Below are 19577 nucleotides of genomic sequence, written 5' to 3' on the forward strand. Positions count from 1 at the left end.
GGAGAGCATACCTGTCTAGGTGCAGTCCCATACAAAGCCTCAAAAGAGCTCATCTTAATTGCACTGTGGTAAGAGGAGTTGTACCACAATTCTGCGAGTGCCAACTGTGGCGCCCTCCAAACCCGGGTCAGAAGTTTGGGGTCCACACACACACCTTAATTATAACCTGCTTATAACAATAATAAAGATAATAATAATATATGCAGTGACCCTACTTACCAACCACCATGGACCGCAACAGGTTAAAGTATGCACACAAGCCAAACACACTAATATATTACAAACTGTTCAAATCCCAACTATTTCAAACTCAAACTAAGTATTAAACATTATTACAAACTTTTACAAACTTAAATTATCCCAAAAGAAGCCTACTAGCTCAGCTTTCTCAACCTGAACCCCTAGCTCTTGCGCTGGACTGGGGATCATTGCTACCAACTGGTTCCTTTTTAACTGGAAAGAATATAAACAACATCGTACAAATGAGCTAACTAGCTCAGCAAGTCAAAATGACAAAACTGAGAATAATGATCATCAGGTGAATATGATTATGATATCAAGTGAACATTGGATTATGATTTAGAATTGGATATTATACTTTTAATTTAAAAACCAAGGTTAGGCTGCTGATCAGTCACGCACTAACCCCGAGCAAGGCACACAACATTGCTCTAACTACTGGATCCAAGGCACACATTGGCCTAACTTGACCATTATATGGTCTGACCACGAATCTGGTCCACAATTTTATAAAAACCAATCCAATTCTAACATAATAACATAATATGCAATAATAAACAATTAACCGAAATCATTATCAACAATAAATGTTTAACAATGAAAGGGTTTCAATCCTTGTAAGGATCAATAAGGCAATTTAAAAGTTTGGATGCTGGGTAATGAAAGAATTGGATAACAAAGAAATCAACATTTCAGGGTTTCAAAGATTTGGGCTTTCAATGCATAGGATCCAATGATTGAATGTACAAGTAATTCAGTTCAGTGGTTGGGATTTTGTTTGCATGTATTTGTGGAATAGTATCGTATACTTGAGGTTCGTGTTTGGGTATACAACAATCAACGGTCTAGAAAGAATAAGGTTTATGACTCAAGAACAATAACTGGAATCAGAGTTTAGGTTTCAGTGCTTCAAAGCACTTGCAATATCAATCTGACTATCAAATACTACAATATCTCGAGAAAGTTCAGAACACTTGCCTGATATTAGCTTACTACACTGCACTCGCTTCCAATCACAAGCGTCTTACTCCTCAACTATCTGTTTCCCTTTCCTACGTCTTGCCTCTTCTGCTCATATATCATAAGCATCTATCAATAATTTACTTATAGAATTCTATTCAACACATACTGCTATCTACCCTTCGTTTTACCCAAATCCGATTAACGGATTGAAAGTTATGCAATAATCAAGTAAACACCGAATATATAGATCGATAGTCAATTAACAAGTCACATATAGCACATAATACATCACGTAATCAATGATATATTATTTATAAAGAAGTCTCGGGTCATAAATAGGCTTTCTGGTATTTAAAATGATTTTTAAAACATTTTTCGGAATTAAAACGGGTCGTTGGATCAATTTCGGGTTAATAAACAGGGTTCGGTTGGCCAATTCTGGCTCCGAAATAATTTTAGAATAATTATCGAGCCTTGGAAATAATTTAGAATGATATTTTAAAGCTCGAAACTATTTTTCAGAATTTTTAAATCATTTTTAAATAATTAAATCTAATTAAATAATTAATTAAAATCAATTAATAATTAATTAAATTAATTAATCAATTATTTTCGAATTAATTGACCAATTAATCAATTAGAAATTAACTGAAATTAATTAACTAATTAATTTAGATTTATTTGTGAATTAAAAATAATTTTCAGAATTAAAATAATAATTTTTAGAATTTTCAGAAATTAAAAATGAATTTTTATAATAAAAATAAATAGGAAATATAATTTTTAAACATTTTTAAAACAGGAATCCAACTTTTGCAAACTTTGGAAACTACAGGGACCAAACTGCATCGTTTTCAAAAGCTGGGGTACTAAACTGTATTTTTCCAGTCCTTCGCCGGAAAACAGTCAGGTTCGCCGGAGAACACGATTCCGACCTCCTCACCTTACCACAAGCTCCAGATCACATCTACAAATTACCAGGAATACAATCATGCAATCAAAACAACCCAACAATCCCTGAGTTGGCCGGAATTTGGCCGTGAAGTTTTCCAGTTTCCGGCGAACATCGGAAAACTTCAAAACACAACTCCCTTTTCTACAGACCTCGTTGGTTCATGAAACTTATACGACTAGATTACAAATTTCACAGAGAACACAACCCACTATAACATAACATCAATCTATCACAGAATAAGAAACCCCCAAATTTCAATTAAGAACATTCATACGGGTTATAAACCCTAATTTTGAAATTCGAAAATTAAACCCACTATTGAGCATGTTATTGAACTCCAAATCAGACGTATGACATATGAAAATCATCAGGAAAACAAGCTCTACAACATGAAATCATCAAATCATACAAACAATCATCCGAACAAAAATTCATATTTTTAATAAAATAAATTCGAAAATAAATAAATTTTTAGAAAAATAACCTTGATTTCTGCAGTGAAACAAAGCTCAGAATCTGATAGAACACTTCAAATCCTTCGTTTTGGTTACTCAAGCTTTGAAAACAGAGACCGGTAACGCCTTCGTTTTGCTGTTTGATTCTTAGAACAGTTTATGTAATTAGGGTTTTTCTCTGAAAATTATAGAATTAACTATCTGCAAATGATTTTGATACGAAATAAAATACGGTAAAAGGCTATTTATAATTACGGAAAATTAGTATCCCGTTGGATCATTCCGGATATAAAACGATATGTTTATTTGTAAAAACTGATCCAAACGGTATCGATTTTCGGGATAATTATCCAAATCAATACAATTTGTACTGCGGTCTTGGTCTCAGCGCCTGGTTACACGTACTACGAAGTGATAATTGGGATAGTTTAATAAAAAGCTCCCGTTTATCAAAAATACGGGTTTTATTGATTTACCGAAACGAATATTGTGTCGAAAATGTTGCGCCGGGACCCGCGTAGGACAAACCGTACGCCGGATCGAAAAAGTCGAAACATGGAATATGCTCGGAATATTACAATTAGGTTAGGAAGGAGTTCTCGAAAGAGTTTCGGGTTCCAAAAACGTAACAACGGGTGACGTCGGTTGGTTCCCGTTTTTATAAAATAGACTTTAATTACCCGGAAAAAGATTTTAGAAATTTCATATGATTCTTATAAATCCATAAACCAACATAAAAATAATTAGGAAGATATGACAATTATATATATTTTATTTTGGACATATAAAAATTAAAATACTCAATTAATATTATTTTTGAATATTCAAGTACAGATAACACTTAACAATTAGATCACAGGATAGATACTGAACACACATAATAATTATATAATAACAAAAATAATTACACGATATATCCCGGATATTACATTATTCCCCCCTTAAAAGGATTCTATCCTCAGAATCTCTAAGAAAACAAATGAGGGTACTTTTCTCTCATATCACTTTCTAACTCCCAGGTTGACTCTTCAACCTTTGGGTTTCTCCACAATACTCTTACTAACTTTACCACTTTATTTCTCAATACTTTCTCTCTCTCTTCTAGAACTTCTACCGGGCTCTCTACATATGATAAATCTGCTTGAAGTTCTATTGGCTCATATTCTATTACATGCCTGGAGTCTGGATTATATTTCTTAAGCATTGATATATGAAAAACATTTTGAATGTATTGTACGGAGGTAACGCCAACTCGTAAGCTACTTTGCCAATACGCTTTAGGATTTCAAAAGGTCCGACATATCTTGGGTTTAGCTTCCCTTTCTTCCCAAACCTCGTTAGTCCTTTCCACGGTGATACTTTCAATAATACCAAGCTTCCTTCTTCAAATTCCATGTCTTTTCTTGACTGGTCTGCATATTTCCTCTGACGATCTTGTGCGGCTATTAATCTTTTCTGGATAATTTCAACAACTTCCTTTGTCTGCTGCACCAATTTAGGTCCGAGTATTTTGCGTTCTCCTACTTCATCCCAATATACTGGAGATCTACATTTGCGTCGATAAAGGGCTTCATAAGGTGGCATCCCAATACTGGCGTGATAACTGTTGTTATAGGCAAACTCTACCAGGGGTAAATGCTCGTCCCAACTTCCTTTGAAATCAATAGCACAAACACGTAGCATGTCCTCGATTGTCTGGATCGTTCTTTCACTTTGGCCATCCGTTTGGGGGTGATAGGCCGTACTCATATTCAATCTTGTTCCCAAACATTCTTGAAAACTCTTCCAAAATCTTGAATTAAATCTTGGATCTCTATCAGATACAATAGACACTGGAACTCCATGACGAACTACGATCTCTTTCAAGTACATATGAACTAATTTGTCGAGCGAAAATCTTTCATTTATAGGCAGAAAATGAGCTGACTTGGTAAGTCTATCTACTATAACCCAAATGGCATCATGATTAGTCCTTGTCCTTGGTAATCCAACTATGAAATCCATGGTAATATGTTCCCACTTCCACTCTGGAATCTCCAATGGTTGTAGTAATCCGCTTGGTCTCTGATGCTCTGCTTTAACTCTCTGACAGGTATAACATTTGCTAACCCATTCCGCAATTTCCCTCTTCATATCTGGCCACCAATAATTCTTCTTTAAATCTCTGTACATTTTGGTACTCCCTAGATGGATGGAATATCTTGAACTATGTGCCTCTTGTAAAATTTCATTTTTCAGCTCCGTTACTGGTGGAATCCAAATTCGTGAAGAAAACCTAAGAATACCTTGATCATCTTGTTGCGTGCATAATTCCTCACCTACCAAACTATTTATATCTTGATCCATTACCTCTTTCTGGCATTTCTTTATTTTCTCCAATAACTCCGGTTGGAAAATCATATCGTACACTTTTGCTTCCTCAGGCTTGCAAATTCTAATCTCCAATTCCAATTTTTAAAATTCTTTATATATCTCTTCAGGTACGGATAACATATTTAACCTTTCCTTCCGACTTAACGCATCTGCTACAACGTTCGCTTTACCGGGATGATAATTAATCGAGCAATCATAATCCTTGATCAATTCTAACCATCTCCTTTGTCTCATATTAAGTTCCTTCTGGGTAAATATATATTTCAAACTTTTATGATCCGTGAAAATCTCACACTTTTCTCCATACAAATAATGTCTCCAAATCTTCAAAGCGAAAACTATAGCTGCTAACTCCAAATCATGAGTAGGGTACTTCTGTTCGTGTGGTTTCAATTGCCTTGACGCATACGCAATCACCTTGTCGTGCTGCATAAGAACACATCCTAATCCTTTGTAAGAAGCATCGCTATAAATTACGAAATTCCCTTGATCGTCTGGAAGTGACAAAACAGGTGTTGTGATTAATCTCCGCTTTAATTCCTGAAAACTTTCTTCGCACTTGTCATTCCATATAAACTTTTCATTCTTTCGTGTAAGCTTTGTCAATGGTGTTGCAATTCTTGAGAAATTCTGAACGAATCGTTGATAATATCCTGCCAATCCCAAGAAACTTCTTACCTCAGTGGGTGTTCTCGGTCTTTCCCAATTCGTAATTGCCTCGATCTTTGTCGGGTCCACTTTGATCCCTTCATTACTGATTATGTGTCCTAAGAACTGAACTTCTTGTAGCCAAAACTCACACTTCGACAATTTAGCATATAACTTCTTTTTCCTTAAAATCTCCAAAGCTGTCCTTAAATGTTCCTCATGATCCTCTTCCGTCTTTGAATAAATTAAAATATCATCTATAAACACAATAATGAACTTATCCAAATATTCCTTGAAAATTCTGTTCATTAGGTCCATAAATGCTGCTGGGGCGTTGGTCAATCCAAAAGACATTACTAGAAATTCATAATGCCCATACCTTGTTCTGAAAGCTGTCTTTGGTATATCTTCTGGTTTGATCTTCAGTTGATGATTTCCCGATCTTAAATCGATTTTGGAGAAATACTTGGCTCCCTTCAATTGGTCAAATAAATCATCAATTCTGGGTAACGGATACTTGTTCTTGATCGTAAGCTTGTTGAGCTCCCTATAGTCGATGCACAGTCTCATACTTCCATCTTTTTTTCTTAACAAATAATACCGGTGCACCCCACGGGGATCCGCTGGGTCTGATTACTCCTTTCTCTAACAGCTCTTGTAATTGCTTTGCTAACTCTTTCATTTCAACGGGCGCCATTCTATACGGGGCCTTGGATACTGGTTCGGTTTCAGGTGCTAAGTCGATTGCAAATTCAATTTCTCTATCTGGAGAAAGTCCTCGTAACTCGTCGGGAAACACGTCTCGAAATTCCTTCACAACTGGAATATCTTCAAGTTTTGCTGGCTCCTGACTTCTGTCAATCACATATGCTACGAAATGCTCACATCCTTGTCGTAGTAACTTCTTGGCTTGAATCATCGTTAAGAACTTATTTACCTGCTTCTGTCCCTTGAACGTTACTATCTTATCGTCAGGCGTCTTCACCATTACCTTCTTATTTCGACAATCTATCTGGGCATCGTGCTTAGATAACCAATCCATCCCTAATATAACGTCAAATTCTCCTAACTTAAATGGTATCAAATCTACACAAAACTTACTACCAGAAATCTCAATCTCACAATTCCCACAAACTTGGTTAACAGTTACACGTTCTTGATTTGCTAATTCCACAGTCATTATTTCATTTAAATACCCAACTGGACAATTTAACTTACTACCAAAATCTTGTGAAACAAACGATCGAGTTGCTCCCGAATCTATTAACACTTTGGCACATAAAGAATTCACATTAAGCGTACTTGCCACGACATCCGTATCCTGGATCGCATCCTTCACCGACATGTCAAAAACTCTAGCCCTCGGAGTCTCATTCACTGTTGGAGTAGATCCCATAATCCTCAATGCATTACTGACTGAGGCTGGTGTCTTGCAATCCCTGGCCATATGTCCTGGCTTCCCACATTTAAAGCATGTAAATCCAATGGCTGGAACCTTCACTGCTGGATTCCGGATAGGCTGATCCTTATTTGTTGGCTCTCTTGCTGGCTGATTTCGGCACTCCCTCGAGTAGTGCCCTTTCTGGTTGCATTTAAAACATACCACATTCAACTTGTTACAAACTCCTCCATGCTTCTTTCCACATACTTGACAATTTGGAAAAGTTAATCTCAACTGATTCGGCTGATTCACATTAGCTGGACGATTGCCCTGGCCTCCGTCTCCTGCATTTTGTCTCCTGAAACTAAAATTTCTCCCTGGCTGAAACTTGCCCTTCTTAAAATTTGGAAACTTCCCTGTTTGTGACTGATCCTCACTTCCCTCAACTTCCTTTTCTTGCTTTCCTTTTCTTTCTGGAACATCTCACTCTCTGTCTCTGCGATCATAGCTTTGTGTACAACCCCGGCATAGATATCCAATTCAAAAATAGCTACCTTCCCTCTGATCCATGGCTTCAAGCCTTGCTGGAATCTCTTAGCTTTCTTTCTATCAGTATCAACATACGACGGCACATACCTTGACAATTCCTCAAGCTTCCCCTCATAATCTGTTACCGACATGTTCCCTTGCTTTAATTCTACAAACTTCAGCTCCATTTGATCCTGAACAAACTGAGGAAAATACTTTTCTAAAAACAATTCCTTAAACCTTTCCCAAGTAATAACATCTGTGCTTTCCAATGTCTTCACCATTTCCCACCAATAGGTGGCCTCATTCTTCAGATAGTAACTTGCAAATTCAACCTTCTGCTCCTCTTTCACTTTTACCAAGGCAAATGCCTTCTCTATTTCCTTTAGCCACACATTTGCTTCAATTGGTTCTAAGGAACCCTTGAATTCTGGTGGGTTTACTGCCTGAAAAGTTTTGAAAGTTACCTGGGGATTGGTCTGTCTCTGCTGTTGTTGTGCCAGGTGAACTGTTTGTTGGGCCAAGATTTGAAGAATCTGGGCTATTGCTGGGTCCATGGGTCCTGGGTTCACATTCTGGTTTGTATCATCTTGGTTATTATTGTTGGTTTCTTCATTCTGGGTGTTGGTGCGGGTATTTCTTCTAGGAGGCATTTTCTGTAAAGAATCAATCAATTTATTTAGCTTTTGAATCAAATCTTTATATAAAAGAAAAGTTTTGTAAAATAGGAATATCTCTTTTTGAAAACAGTTGTAACTAAGTAAATTACATGCTTCTTTACAGAATATAAACAGTTATGGAAAACAGGGTACATGGTATCACAGGGTATACTGGTACAATAAATAGGGTAAAGTAAAACAGGTGCAATAAAGTAAATGACAGTGTTGGAAAGGAAAAAGGTACTGATATATATAGATCAAAAGTTTTAGGTAGTACAAGCGTAAAGACGCTTCAAAAGTAAAAGCAAAAAAGGGTACAACAACCTACTCACTAGTCGGCATCGCTAGTCTATAAATACAACTCAAGAGTCTACTGATACACACTACACACTACTATACATACTACATAATCATAACAACACTGCTCAACATCTCCATCTCAGAATCTCTAACTCAGTTCCAAGGAAACTCTGGTCCTGCCAGCCTCTCAAAGTCCTCCATCACCTCAGTAGCCCAGCCCAGCAGTGCATCAGGGCCTCTGCCAGGTAGTGTAGCTCCATGTAGCCTAGCCTCAAGAACCCTCCGTGTCACATGAATCTCCTCTCGAAGCTCCCTCACACCACGATCAATATCTGTAGTCCTGATGATATGTTGTAACTCTCTAATCTGAGCCAACAAGGAATCACGCTCCAATAGAAGAGCCTCATAACGGTAATAAGGAACTGGGGGCAATATAGACTGGAATGGGGCACTCGCTACTGAATGCCCAGTGGAATCTGAATCAGCTGGTGGGGGTCCTCTAACAGGTGGCCTCGTGCCTGGAGGTGGAATAGCCTGCAATGGTACGTTCTGCAACACCGGTGGAGGTAGAATAGCCAATGCTGGTGGAATAACAGGACGTGGATCCGATGCTGGTACTCTAACTGAAGACTCTGAGTGATCAGCTGATACGGGAATAAAAGAGTCGGCCATCTCTGCTATCTGAAATCATATCGTAATATAAGAATCTCGTACCACGACGCAAACTATACTAATACCAGTTATACCATAACACTCAACCTCTCGACGTTCTATCATCCTATACCTTACTTCTAATCCTATCCCTCTACCCATTCCCGTCAACCTAGGCTTGTGTCAGTGACTTATAACCTGTAGCTCTGATACCAAACCTGTGGCGCCCTCCAAACCCGGGTCAGAAGTTTGGGGTCCACACACACACCTTAATTATAACCTGCTTATAACAATAATAAAGATAATAATAATATATGCAGTGACCCTACTTACCAACCACCACGGACCGCAACAGGTTAAAGTATGCACACAATCCAAACACACTAATATATTACAAACTGTTCAAATCCCAACTATTTCAAACTCAAACTAAGTATTAAACATTATTACAAACTTTTACAAACTTAAATTATCCCAAAAGAAGCCTACTAGCTCAGCTTTCTCAACCTAAACCCCTAGCTCTTGCGCTGGACTGGGGATCCTTGCTACCAACTGGTTCTTTTTTAACTGGAAAGAATATAAACAACATCGTACAAATGAGCTAACTAGCTCAGCAAGTCAAAATGACAAAACTGAGAATAATGATCATCAGGTGAATATGATTATGATATCAAGTGAACATTGGATTATGATTTAGAATTGGATATTATACTTTTAATTTAAAAACCAAGGTTAGGCTACTGATCAGTCACGCACTAACCCCGAGCAAGGCACACAGCATTGCTCTAACTACTGGATCCAAGGCACACATTGGCCTAACTTGACCATTATATGGTCTGACCACGAATCTGGTCCACAATTTTATAAAAACCAATCCAATTCTAACATAATAACAGAATATGCAATAATAAACAATTAACCGAAATCATTATCAACAATAAATGTTTAACAATGAAAGGGTTTCAATTCTTGTAAGGATCAATAAGGCAATTTAAAAGCTTGGATGCTGGGCAATGAAAGAATTGGATAACAAAGGAATCAACATTTCAGGGTTTCAAAGATTTGGGCTTTCAATGCATAGGATCCAATGATTGAATGTACAAGTAATTCAGTTCAGTGGTTGGGATTTTGTTTGCATGTATTTGTGGAATAGTATCGTATACTTGAGGTTCGTGTTTGGGTATACAACAATCAACGGTCTAAGAAAGAATAAGGTTTATGGCTCAAGAACAATAACTGGAATCAGAGTTTAGGTTTCAGTGCTTCAAAGCACTTGCAATATCAATCTGACTATCAAATACTACAATATCTCGAGAAAGTTCAGAACACTTACCTGATATTAGCTTACTACACTGCACTCGCTTCCAATCACAAGCGTCTTACTCCTCAACTATCTGTTTCCCTTTCCTACGTCTTGCCTCTTCTGCTCATATATCATAAGCATCTATCAATAATTTACTCATAGAATTCTATTCAACACATACTTCTATCTACCCTTCGTTTTACCCAAATCCGATTAACGGATTGAAAGTTATGCAATAATCAAGTAAACACCGAATATATAGATCGATAGTCAATTAACAAGTCACATATAGCACATAATACATCACGTAATCAATGATATATTATTTATAAAGAAGTCTCGAGTCATAAATAGGCTTTCTGGTATTTAAAATGATTTTTAAAACATTTTTCGGAATTAAAACGGGTCGTTGGATCAATTTTGAGTTAATAAACAGGGTTCGGTTGGCCAATTCTAGTTCCGAAATAATTTTAGAATAATTATCGAGCCTTGGAAATAATTTAGAATAATATTTTAAAACTCGAAACTATTTTTCAGAATTTTTAAATCATTTGTAAATAATTAAATCTAATTAAATAATTAATTAAAATCAATTAATAATTAATTAAATTAATTAATCAATTAATTTTCGAATTAATTGACCAATTAATCAATTAGAAATTAACTGAAATTAATTAACTAATTAATTTAGATTTATTTGTGAATTAAAAATAATTTTCAGAATTAAAATAATAATTTTTAGAATTTTCAGAAATTAAAAATGATTTTTTATAATAAAAATAAATAGGAAATATGATTTTTAAACATTTTTAAAACAGGAATCCAACTTTTGCAAACTCTGGAAACTACAGGGACCAAACTGCATCGTTTTCAAAAGTTGGGGTACTAAACTGTAATTTTCCAGTCCTTCGCCGGAAAACAGTCGGGTTCGCCGGAGAACACGATTCCGACCTCCTCACCTTACCACAAGCTCCAGATCACATCTACAAATTACCAGGAATACAATCATGCAATCAAAACAACCCAACAATCCCTGAGTTGGCCGGAATTTGGCCGTGAAGTTTTCCAGTTTCCGGCGAACATCGGAAAACTTCAAAACACAACTCCCTTCTCTACAGACCTCGTTGGTTCATGAAACTTATACGACTAGATTGCAAATTTCACAGAGAACACAACCCACCATAACACAACATCAATCTATCACAGAATAAGAAACCCCCAAATTTCAATTAAGAACATTAATACGGGTTATAAAACCTAATTTTGAAATTCGAAAATTAAACCCAGTTTTGAGCATGTTATTGAACTCCAAATCAGACGTATGACATATGAAAATCATCAGGAAAACAAGCTCTACAACATGAAATCATCAAATCATACAAACAATCATCCGAACAAAAATTCATATTTTTAATAAAATAAATTCGAAAATAAATAAATTTTTAGAAAAATAACCTTGATTTCTGCAGTGAAACAAAGCTCAGAATCTGATAGAACACTTCAAATCCTTCGTTTTGGTTACTCAAGCTTTGAAAACAGAGATCGGTAACGCCTTCGTTTTGCTGTTTGATTCTTAGAACAGTTTATGTAATTAGGGTTTTTCTCTGAAAATTATAGAATTAACTATCTGCAAATGATTTTGATACGAAATAAAATACGGTAAAAGGCTATTTATAATTACACAAAATTAGTATCCCGTTGGATCATTCCGGATATAAAACGGTACGTTTATTTGTAAAAACTGATCCAAACGGTATCGGTTTTCGGGATAATTATCCAAATCAGTACAATTTGTACTGCGGTCTTGGTCTCAGCGCCTGGTTACACGTACTACGAAGTGATAATTGGGATAGTTTAATAAAAATCTCCCGTTTATCGAAAATACGGGTTTTATTGATTTACCGAAACGAATATTGTATCGAAAATGTTGCGCCGGGACCCGCGCAGGACAAACCGTACGCCGGATCGAAAAAATCGAAACATGGAATATGCTCGGAATATTACAATTAGGTTAGGAAGGAGTTCTCGAAAGAGTTTCGGGTTCCAAAAATGTAACAACGGGTGACGTCGGTTGGTTCCCGTTTTTATAAAATAGACTTTAATTACCCGAAAAAAGATTTTAGAAATTTCATATGATTCTTATAAATCCATAAACCAACATAAAAATAATTAGGAAGATATGACAATTATCTATATTTTATTTTGGACATATAAAAATTAAAATACTCAATTAATATTATTTTTAAATATTTAAGTACAGATAACACTTAACAATTAGCTCACAGGATAGATACTGAACACACATAATAATTATATAATAACAAAAATAATTACACGATATATCCCGGATATTACACCAACCACTTCACCCAAGATTTTGGTCGATTCCCTACCATGGCCCTCAACAACTGCTCCACACATCTGTTTAGACGCTCTGTTTGGCCATCTGTTTGAGGGTGGTAAGAAGTACTCATATGCAATCTGGTACCCACCGAGTTGAAGAGATCCTTTAAAAAATTGCTAGTAAACAATTTATCCCTGTCAGACACCATAGTTTTAGGCATGCCAAGCAATTTATATATGTTGTCCAAGAATGCTTGAGCAACTGTAGTGGAAGTGAAAGGATGGAATAAAGGAATGAAATGACCCATCTTAGTTAATCTGTCTACAACAACCATGATGCAGTCCTTGTCACCACAGTTTGGAAGGCCTTCAATAAAATCTAATGATATATCCTCCCATACTTGAACTGGTACAGGCAGTGGCTGTAACAACCCACCAGGTAGGTGATTACCTCATTTAATTCTTCGACAAAGATCACAAGCAGCCACATATGTCATCACATCTTTTTTAACTCCTAGCCAGTAGAAAAACTGCACTACTTTCTTCCAAGTAGTCTCCTGGCTCGAGTGCCCACCATAAGGACTATCATGCATCTCCCACATGATCAGATTCCTGGAGTCTCCCTGGCTACTAATATAAATCTTTTCTTCCTTATTAATCAGACCTTTTGAAAGGGTGTATACAGCATACTGGGGGTCTTGAACAGCTATACTAGTAATTATTTTTTGAGAATCCTCATCGAGTACATAATTGTTAATCACCTCTTTAAGCCATGTAGGTTGCACAACAGAAATCTCGTGTATGGTGCATTGTTTGTACTCTGGCAATCTGGATAATGCATCTGCAATCACATTTTCCTTACCTTTCTTATAAATTATCTCATAATCCTTAGCAAGCCATTTATGTTATAGTAATGTAGATAACCTTTGTTCCAACAAGTATTTCAGGCTTTGATGATCTATTCTTATAATAAAATGGTGGCCTTGGAGATAGGTATGCCACTTATGAGTTGCCATCACTAGTGCCAACAACTCCTTTTCATATGTTGATAAGCCCCGTTGTCTTTTAGTTAAGCTCTTACTTAGAAATGCCAATGGCCTGCCCTTTTACATTAGGACTGCCCCAACACCACTTCTAGTAGCATATTTGTCCAATTCAAAAGGAAGGCTATAGTCTGGTAATTCTAACATTATAGCATTCTTCAAGGAATTGAAGGCCACTATTGCTGCATTATCCCAAGAAAACATGTCTTTTCGCAACAACTGAGTTAAAGGTCTGCTTATAGCTCCATATCCCTTGATAAATCTTCTATAATAACCCGCGAGACCCAAAAATCCTCTTAATTATTTCACATTTCGAGGAACTTGCCAGTTCTTCAGTGCAAGGATCTTCTTAGGGTCAGTGGACACACCTTGAGTGGAAATGATACGACCCAAATACTCCAGTTGCTTCTTAGTAAACATACATTTACTTGCTTTAGCAAATAAATGATGATCTGTCATGAGTTGAAGTACTTGTTCCAGGTGTAATAGGTGGTCCTCAAAGGTTCTGCTGTAAATTAATATATCATCAAAAAAAGACTAGAACTGATTTTCTGAGCTGCTCTTTAAACACACTGTTCATCAGGGATTAAAATGAGGCCGGAGCGTTTGTGAGCCCGAAAGGCATCACCTTAAACTCATATAAACCTTGATGAGTTTTGAAATATTTTTATAAATATCCTCTTGAGCCACCCTAATTTGATGGTAACCTGATCGGAGATCCATCTTGGTAAACCAGCTTGCTCCCTTAAGTTCATCCAATAATTCATCAATCAGAGGAATCAGATACTTATTCTTGATTGTGATATCATTCACCTTCCTATAATCAACACACATCCTCCATGTCCCATCTTTATTTTTAACCAAAATGACAGGTGAAGAAAATGGGCTAGAACTTTCTTGAATAATACCAGATTGGAGCATTTTCTTTACTTGCTTTTCAATCTCCGCCTTGGTATATATGGTACCCTATAGCATCTCTGGTTTATTGGTTGACTGCCCTCTAACAAAGGAATTTTGTGATCATGATGTCTAGGAGGAGGTAGTCCTGTAGGTACTTCAAAGACTTGTTGATACTTCTGTAAGAGAGCATTCACTGCAGGTGGACTATCATTTCCAATTGTGAGATTATTGTCTAGCTGGTGACCTGTTATCATACAGATACAACCCTGAATAATGCCTTTGCTAGATTTCAACAATTTACTAAGCTTTTTCCCAGTAATGAACTGCAGTGAGCTGTCAGGGATTATGCCCTATAAGGTGACAGGTTGGCCTTCCTTTAAAATAGTTAGAGAACATTTGTTGAAATCAAAAGTCACTGAGCTATAATGTTTAAGCCAGTCAACGCCTAAAATTACATCAGAACCGCCCAATTGGAAGGGCCTCATATCAGTAGCAAATTTAAATCCTTGTACTTCATACTGTAGCTACTTGCAGATGGTGTCCACCAATACTTTTGTTCCATCAGCGACAATGATAATCAAAGGTGCCTTCATTTTCGTTAACACTCCCATTTGTATAGCAATGCCTCCATCAATAAAGTTGTGGGTAGACCCACTATCTACTAGAATGTTCAGCTTCCTTCCTTTGAACTTACCCTGTAGGCTAATGGTGCTGGATGAGTTGTTCCTAGATAGAGCATTTAGTGAAATTTCACCAGGTAAATCAGGGTTGTGAAGCGCTTTTTCCATCTCACTTACCAAGTTGTGAACCTTAGTTACCTCTTCTAGTACTTGCTCTTCTCCAATTAACATAAAGAGTTTAGATTTACATTATTGTCCCGGATGATATGGAGCATCACAATGGAAACATTGGCCCTTTTCTCTCCTTTCCAGTATCTCTTTACTATTCAACGTGGATCTTAGATTAATAATACCATTTCCCAATCCACTCCATTTTCTGATTGGCTATGGATTGTTTTTAACTACAGGGGTGAAAGGTTGTGAGGCTCTTATACTAGGCTTAGCATCATAAGTAGAATGTGATTTATGGCCCCTGACTTCTTCTTGTTTGGCCAGAAATACAGCGTCTAGTAGTGTCTGGGGTCTGAACATTCGAACTGTGCCTTTAATTGATTCTTTTAGACCACTAATAAAGCTAGACACAAAATAGTCTTCACTAAACCCCTTATTCCTGGCTATAACCAGAGCCCTGAGCTCTTCAAAATTGTCCTCGTAGTCTGAAATAATAGAAGTTTGTTTGAGCTTGTTAAATAACTCTTGGCCATCTCTGTTATCAGTGTTCTCAAACCTGGTAATTACATCATTCACAAACACCTTCCAATTAATTATACCCCTACTAGATTGATAATACTGAAACCAAACAGTGGCCTTACTCTCAAAGTGCAAGCTAGCCATTTTAACCCTCTTCCCTTATTCTATATTCACAAAATCAAAGTACTGCTCCGCCTTAATTACCCAACCTTTGGGGTCACTACCATCAAAATGGGGAAACTCTATTTTGGGGTTAAATTAAACATGGCATGATGATACTGTCCATAAGGACTTGGGGGTGAATTAGAGTAATGCATAGATTGACTGTGGTTTTGATAAATGAATGGGTTAAATGGTGGAATGAATGCTTGGTGATTACTCCCTTGGCTTACAACATGAGTTGTGGGTTGAGGAATGGTTGAGTACGGAGCTGAGTGGATTAACAACTATACCATTGTTAAGTGGCATTTATGTCCACTAAGAATCTCCTGATTTATGTCCACTTGTGCATTTGATGCGTTTTGTAATATTTTTTCATTTTTGGTATAGTTGAAAGAATCAGGAGATTTAGCATTTATTTTGTGCTAAATTGGTGCTAGGAATGTGTCCAGGAAGTTTGCTCGTGGATCGCCATCTCAAATCAGCAAGAAAAAACAGAAATCAGATTTTTTCCAGAAGGTCAGCGCACTCGCGCTGTAGTAGCGCGCGCCCGCGCCAGATGAACAAAAGGACAGCGCGCCCATGCTGGTGAAGCACGCGGCCGCACCAGGACGGGTTTCAAGAATCCTGTTTTGAATAGAAGATTGATTTCTGGACTTCTCTGCTAATCAGGGCTGCTATATAATGATAACTTAAGATCGTTTTTCATAACAAGACGTATCAGAGCTTAAGGAGAAGGCGTAAGCAGACCGTATAGCACAATTCAACCAAGGCAAAGAGGATCTAGTTTATTCTTGTGATTCTTTGTTATAAGTTATAATCTTGGATGCTAGTTTTCTTATTTGTTGAACCTATACTCTTGTTTAACGTACTTGGTTTTATTATTCATATTTATAAAGACTTATTTTATTATACCATGCTTTCATCGGAACCCACAGTGATGATGAGTTCGGTTATGGGCTAATCGTTATCTTGGGGTTCTAGCGGATTTAATTATGGATTTCTTTAGTTAATTTATTTCGATACCTTAGTGTGTGGTGATTGTATGATATTCTAGTATTGGTTGTGCTTATTCGTCTTACGAGCGTCACGAACTTATAAGATAGCGTGTTAATCTCTAATGAAGTGAAAGTGAATTTAGAGGTTTAGAACTTGCCATGCTAGCATAGGTTCATGTATTTGATATACATGATTCGTAGGTAATTTTAACCATCTTACTTGCCCTATGTAATCAAGATAGATAACTTGCACATTAAACCGTTATGTTGTCAAAATCTATAGACATATAGGGTCTCAATATAATTGGTGTCTATTCAGCTTCTATCTTTTTTGTGGATATCTTGTAGTAGGGTATTCGTACAACGAAAGTTGGCGTTTACTAGTTTCGTGTTATCTGAGTAGTGTCATCACCATTGCATGCTAAGGTTAAGAACAAAAAGGCTATTGAATGAAGTATTTAATGAAGCTAAGATCCCATGTTGGTGTCATATAGTTAATCAATCCTTTTAATCTCTTAGTTAATATTAATTAGTATAATCTCTTAGTTAATCGTAGTTATAAACACTCCCAATTTATTATCATCTTAGCATTGAATAATAACCATACCATTGGTACATAAGTGCATAAATTGAAGTTAATCTTAATAGAGTCTCTGTGGGAACGAACTAGAATTAATTATATATTACTTGCGATCGCGTATACTTGCGTGAATATTAACACGTGTTTTCGACCTAACAAGTTTTTGGCGCCGCTGCCGGGGACTCGTGGTTATTTTTAGTTTATGTGCTTGACATTAGTGTTTGTTAAAGTTCATTGACTCGGATATTTTACTTACTTGTTTGTTGTTTTTTCAGGTACTCTTGAGAGCGTGTATGCTAACGCGTTCTCAACTTAGAAAGAGAATACTGGAAAAAGCAGAGGAGGAAGTAGTAGAAGAAGTTCTTGTAGAGGAGAAAGTTGAAGAAGAAATCTTAGTTGAGAAAGAAGAAGAAGCTCTTGTGGCAATGGGTGAACCAAAAGCGAATACAAAGGCTTTAATGGATTATTCTCAGCCGAAGATCAATGATATTCAGTCTAGAATTGTCCGACCAGCCATTGCAGCTAACACTTTTGAAATCAAAGCTAGCACGATTCAGATGATACAGAAGTCAGTTCGGTTTAGGTGTTCTCCAACGGAAGATCCCAACATGTATATTAGAGATTTCATCGAGATCTGTGACACTTTTAAATTCAACAATGTTACTGAAGATGCTATTAAGCTAAGGCTTTTCCCGTTTTCTCTGAGGGATAAAGCTAAGAGCTGGTTACATTCTCTACCACCAGGATCTATTACCAAATGGGAAGAACTTGCTCAAAAGTTCCTTACTAAGTTCTTTCCTATGGCGAAGACTGCTGCAATCAGGAATGCTCTTACTTAATTTGCGCAATAGTCTGGAGAGTCTTTGTGTGAGGCTTATGAGCGATATAAGGAGATGCTTAGGAAGTGACCTCACCATGGGATGCCTGACTAGATGATCATTAACTGTTTCTATAACGGTGTGGGTGCAACTTCTAGACCCATGCTTGATGTAGCATCAGGTGGAGCCTTGTAGGCTAAAAGCTACGATGAAGCTTATAAATTGATTGAACCGATGGCTGCTAATGAATACCAGAATCCTTCTCAGAGACTAACTCAAGGCAAGGTAGCAGGAATTCTGGAGGTAGATGCAACTACTGCTATAGCTGCTCAGCTTAAGACTTTGACGATGAAGGTGGATTCTTTGGATAATTATGGAGTTAATCAGATCACTAGTGTATGTGAGTTTTGTGCTGGTGCCCATGAGACAGAGCAGTGTGCTATTTCTACTGAATCAGCTCAGTTTGTGAGCAACTTTCAGAGGTCGCAGCAGCCTGTTCCATCCACCTATCATCCCAACAACCGCAATCATCCTAACTTCAGCTGGAGCAATACTCAAAATGCGGTACAACAGCCTTATCAACAGTATGCAGTAAAGCAATACAACCCTAATGGTTTTCAGCAACCGCAATATGCACCATGACAACAACTCCAGCTGTAACAATATAATGAAAAATCTGAATTGGAGGAGTTGAGGCTCATGTGCAAGAGCCAAGCGGTGTCTATCAAGACCTTGGAGAATCAAATTGGGCAGAATGGCAATGCCTTGCTGAATCGTCAACCCGGTTCACTACCTAGTGACACAGAAGTTCCAGGAAAGAAGGAAGCTAAAGAGCAGATTAAGGCAATCACATTGAGGTCTGGAAAAGTTGCAAATCCCGAAAAATCTCAAGTTTCGGAAGAAAAAACTGTGGCTGAGAAGAAGTGCAGAAGGAAGTAGAAGTGGAACCGAGGAAGACTACTATAGAACA

The 19577-nt window shown here is 37.1% G+C and overlaps 1 protein-coding gene and 1 non-coding gene across 6 annotated transcripts in view; both read right to left on the reverse strand.

The window, feature by feature from the left end:
• Nucleotides 1-291: 291 nt before the first annotated feature.
• The window catches only part of LOC141707607 (uncharacterized), a 30573-nt gene continuing 11287 nt past the window's right edge, over nt 292-19577 (reverse strand). For 2 of the 5 annotated variants that reach the window (XM_074510852.1, XM_074510848.1), the window contains one exon: nt 8442-9183. The gene's annotated coding sequence lies outside the window, so the exon portion shown is untranslated. Of the gene's footprint in view, nt 454-8441; nt 9184-9249; nt 9721-10486; nt 10577-19577 lie in introns of those variants that run through there. The other 3 variants (XM_074510850.1, XM_074510851.1, XM_074510849.1) reach the window with 3 other exon arrangements.
• On the reverse strand, nt 18605-18711 carry LOC141709728 (small nucleolar RNA R71). Its single transcript, XR_012570292.1, has one exon. It is a non-coding gene; the product is annotated as a small nucleolar RNA R71 (small nucleolar RNA).

Source organism: Apium graveolens, chromosome 2 (genome assembly GCF_009905375.1).
Source record: "Apium graveolens cultivar Ventura chromosome 2, ASM990537v1, whole genome shotgun sequence".
NCBI classification, from domain to species: Eukaryota; Viridiplantae; Streptophyta; class Magnoliopsida; order Apiales; family Apiaceae; genus Apium; species Apium graveolens.